Source organism: Zalophus californianus, chromosome 14 (genome assembly GCF_009762305.2).
Source record: "Zalophus californianus isolate mZalCal1 chromosome 14, mZalCal1.pri.v2, whole genome shotgun sequence".
Classification (NCBI taxonomy): domain Eukaryota; kingdom Metazoa; phylum Chordata; class Mammalia; order Carnivora; family Otariidae; genus Zalophus; species Zalophus californianus.
Genome location: NC_045608.1, coordinates 91,855,376 through 91,860,286, shown reverse-complemented (window position 1 = coordinate 91,860,286; position 4,911 = coordinate 91,855,376). Strand labels below are relative to the sequence as shown.

Genomic DNA, 4,911 nt, shown 5'->3' with positions numbered 1-4,911 from the left:
GACTGCACAGCCACACATCAACACACATCTCGTACAAAGTTCCACAATGAGCCAGAGATGATGCAATAATTTTTGTAGAACAGCATTTGAAATTTTGCTTTTATCTACATTTTTTATAATAGTCAGCAGAGAACTGATTGCATCCCTCCCAGAAGAGAATAATTTGGCATTTTAAAGAAGTTCAGAGGCACACATTAGCACAAAAAACACATCACGCTTCAGCATGTCGGGCACACACATCTTCAAGGCCGCTTCCCGGCACTTTGTCTCTCAGCTCTTCCAAATGCTGCTATTTTTTAAAAGCATCCAGATGTCTATCCTAAAGGCAATTATTTCCTTAAAGCTCCTAAAGAGTTGGAGACAAACAAAAAATACATTTTAACATTTGTATGTTTATCCCCCAGCCATAGGAGTTAAACATTAAATTCACCAGGACTCTGAAAGTTGTAGGGGAAAAGGCCTATGTATAAATTCAGTCACTGACAGTAGGAAGTCTGCCGAGACTCCCGCATTCTCTCGGGAAGCAGGTCAGTGCCTCCATGAGTTTCTACGTCTGCTTGGCTAGTCTACATCATCTAGCTGTTCAGACAAATACTAATCTAGCTGTGTCCACACGGGTATTTTATAGACATGCTTAATGTCTTCTATCAGTCACCAGTAAAAAGACTACCCTTGAGAATGTGGGTGGAGCTCATCGTATATAAGCTGGAAGCCTTCGGAACAAACACGGAGGTTTCCTGGAGAAGGAATTCCAGCCCAGCCTGCAGCATCGGCCTCTGCCCGAGTCCCCAGCCTGCCGGCCTGCCCTGCAAACTCTAGACTGAACGGGTCTCCACGGTTTGTGATCCACTCCCTGAAATGAACTTTGCTGCAGATGGCAGATGGACCGACCCATGCATAGACATCTCCCCTTCATATTGGTTGTTTCTCTGGAGAACCCTGACTAACCACCTTCCCGTACTGGAATAGTAATTAATGTATAACCCACATCTGACAGTTTTTGCAAGGACAAAAGCCCCGTGTATGTATTTAGATACATTGTCTTAATGAACAAATTCTTTGTGGCATTAGATCAGTTTTTTCCAAGCCATAATCCTAAACAAATTGCCTGAGTGACTAAAGTGGCAAGAGGCAGCAGGACAGCTGGCAAAGGGCTTTTATTATTTCCAGGATAACCTGAAAGATGCGATTCCTTGTGACGGGGGCTGTGTGCTCTACCTGGCACAGTCAGAACTTTCCAATGCACACACGGCCCAAAGGCGCCAGGTTGATCTGTAGATGCTTCCCCGGATGCTCCTGAGGTATAATGACAGTCTGCTCCTAAATACTTAATCAGCTTTAAGTGCACTTTTCTGCCAGCTTGATTATTATATATTTGTCTCATTTCCCAACTTAGATCATGTAGTTAAAGTTAAACGCACCCATGAAAGAGCGTCATTAACTCTTCGGAAGAGCTCCGCCTGACTGTCTCTAGCTAACGCCTATGAACCCTCTAGATGAAAAGTGGAAGTTGAGAGTCATCTCCAAGGGGATCAACCTGCCATTTCCTAGAAAATATTATCATAGGAAGAGAAACTGACACAGGTGACAAGTGGCTTCTCCACCAGCCCTCACTCCTCATGGCCCCACCTTCGTTACGTCATACAGCGTGGCGTTGTTAGAACAAGATGCTGTGAGTTCTGGGTCTAAACCCATGGTATCCATTACTTCATAAAGGTGTGTTCGAATTATAAGTGGAATTACAAATAATTCACCTAAAATGAATGAAGGGAACTTTCAAAAGAATCTTATGGTTTTTATTTTACTTTTTTTTAAAGATTTTATTTATTTATTTCAGAGAGAGGGAGAGAAAGAGTGTGTGAGTGCAAGCATGAGCTGGAGGAGGGGCAGAGGGAGAAGCAGACTCCCCGCTGAGGAGGGAGCCCGACGTGGGACTCGATCCTGGGATCATGACCGGAGCCGAAGGCAGATGCTTCACTGACTGAGCCACTCAGGAACCTCTAAAAGAATCTTTTGGGTTTTAAATTTTTCTCTGTAAATCTGGACTGTCGTTGGCTTTTCTCCAAGCAGGGGCCAGGTCAGGTCCGTACTGATAGAGTGAGGACATAAGCCTGCTCGGTGAGGCCGCTGGTATCTGATTCAGGTTAACTGATCATTCCAGCAATATCCATCCCATAATTATTGCCAAGATTCTCGTGGGTGCATTTACCTATTTTAGAGTGTTTCACCTGGGACTCTTGAGTAGATTAAGTAACACAAAGTAAAGACTTTTTATTCTTGTGTAACAACAAGAACACTGTAGTTCTACTGGTCCTTCAAATTTTCCCTCGTGTTTCATACACGTTCTCTTGCCATTCACGACCTCCTCTAATTTTACTCTGCAGATGAGGAAGTTGTGCCTTGCTTGAGGAGAATCTGTGACTCACCGGACGGGATATGATAGATCAGAGGAGTCGAAACTAGGACCTCACCCCCAGGCCGGGGTCCTTCGCTGTCAGTGCGTGTCATACTCTGTATTCTTCTGCCCTGGCGTCTTTCCGAGCTCGGCCCCAGACAGCGAGTGGTTTACATCCCACCTTTGGACTTCCGCTTCAGGACGCCTCCCCCCACCCCGCCCCAGGAGCTCTTCTTTCCCCTTGGACGGCAGAAAACAGGTCTGCACACATATGTCCTCATTCTGTTTGGTATCGAGGTGTTACTCTAGCAACCCACTCTACTCCCGTATACTCGGGTAACAGGGAGGGAAAGGATGGATGCGAGACACGAGGGCACCTTTGCATCAGACTCACACACCCGAAGCAGGCTCCCAGCAAGGCCATCAGCCGGTCCCCAAGCACCACACTGAGTAGGGAAGAGCCAGGCATCTCTTTATGGGTGGAAAATAGGGAAAAACCAGCTGATGATATCCTGCCAAGTAGGAAAAGCAGATTACAAAATAATAATTACAGCACGATTACAATTTTATTCATACCGCACGAATGACAACATTTGAAAGTGAAAATGCATCCTATGCCCGAGTAATTATATCCCAGGAGAATAATAATCTGGAGCTGTTTATTTTTAAAAATGTGTCTCTGCATTTTCTTTTTTTTTTTTTAAGATTTTATTTATTTATTTGACAGAGAGAGAGAGAGATTGAGAACACAAGCAGGGGGAGCGGCAGAGGGAGAGGGGGAAGCGGACTCCCCATGGAGCAGGGAGCCTGATGTGGGGCTTGATCTCAGGACCAAGACGAAGGCAGATGCTTCACCGACTGAACCACCCAGGTGCCCCATGTCTATGCATTTTCTAACTTTCAACCACAGGCAGGTAGTGCTTGAGTAACACCGTGTGTAACAGGCATTCCGAAGTCAATTCCAGTCACTCCCTGCCCAGTGGTCACTTGTGCAAGCAGTGTCCCACCGTCCCTCCAAGTCCGGGGCGTCAGCGCAGGGACCAGCAGGGATGGGCAGGGACGGCACTGGACCCCCACCTAAGCACTTAGAAAGCTGCTCCTAGTTTGCAAGAGAAGCATCTTGGAACACCCCAGCACCTGGAGGGCACTGTCCACTTAGCCGAGAGACGACACGCCACTGGCGCTCAGCGGCCCACAGTGGTGCGGCCACCGCCCAAGTTCCCGCCACCGACCCCCTTCCCGTGGCACAAACACTCAGACCCTCTGGTGAGGTATTATTTGCAGACATGTACGTATGTACAGATATATATGGAGAGAAGAGAGGCAGGGAGGAGAGAGAGAGAGAGAAGGGGACCAGAAAATACTTGGAAAGGCAGGCTGAGCCTTTAAGAGCCCCCACTAAATGTTAAAAATGTAACTTCTTTTTAACCTGTGTGTGGCCTCGTCCCATGGAGTTGGACGCCGTACAGCCTTGGAGCAGGTGTGTGCAGGCGACAGGGACAAGGGGCGCGAACGCTCCACCCTGTTCCATGGGCGGTTAGGAGGGACCCACCTGTCCTGACGCGGCTCGGGTGCGCGGGGACACAGGTTCACTCAGGGAGGAGTTCGTGCCCCGCAACAGGCTCTCACACTGTCAAGACGGCGAGGCGTCTCTCACTTCACCCCATGATTTCAAGTCATCAGCCCCGAGTTCCTGTGCGGGCGGTAGGCGACATTTCAAAGAGCATGTTCACCCCACTTAAGAGAGTAAGCATCTCGAACACCCTCCAGCGCTCAGTGCTCCCCGGAAACAGGAGGTCGTTGTCATTACCCCTGTCCAACCTTATCAAGCTCTAGCCTCACGGCCTCGATCCAAGTCTAATCTGTTGGCCTGGTTGTGAACACTCCCTGCGATTATTCCACTAACAGTTTTTATTTCTGGCATGTATCAAAAATGCACGGCAGACACTCAGTCTTTACAGGGTGCCAGGCCCTGCTTGGGCACCCCACACCCACCATCTCACGTGACCCTTGGGACCATGGGAGGGATAAGCGCAGAACTATGGCCGCCCTTCACAAGTGCAGAGACTGAGTCCCGTACAGGCTAACGAGCTCACCCCAGGTCCCACAGCTAGTTTTGTTGTGGAGCAGATGGCCTGCCTCCTGTGTCCATGCTCTTCCTGTGCTAAAACTCAGCATGTCACTGTGACAAAAATCTTCCTTAAGGGCATGTCCCATGCAAACGTGAGCTGCCGCTGCTCCTGGTGGGGCTGACAGCTTCTTCCTAAACTCACCCGAGTGACGCCATCCCTTCCGGTCATCAGGGATCATGCAAGCTCAGCTGGCCCCACTGGATGGAAGCCCCGGGCTCTCATCTGAAGATTGAATCCAAACGAGGAACATGAGCTGCTGGAAGCCCTGAGGAAAAACGACACCCTGCTTCGAAGCCCAGGCAGCAAAGGGGCCCTCGTCACGGCACCTGAGCTGCCACATCCAGCTGTACTCGAAGGTAGCTTCCATCTGAACTTTCTGTGACA

The 4,911-nt window shown here is 48.9% G+C and overlaps 1 long non-coding RNA gene across 1 annotated transcript; it reads right to left on the bottom strand.

Moving 5' to 3' along the window:
- Positions 1 to 215: 215 nt before the first annotated feature.
- On the bottom strand, positions 216 to 4,911 carry LOC113913277. The gene is made up of 4 exons (XR_003517139.2): positions 4,669 to 4,911; positions 3,948 to 4,088; positions 2,794 to 2,907; positions 216 to 346 (listed from the first exon to the last, which is right to left on the bottom strand). It is a non-coding gene; the product is annotated as an uncharacterized LOC113913277 (long non-coding RNA).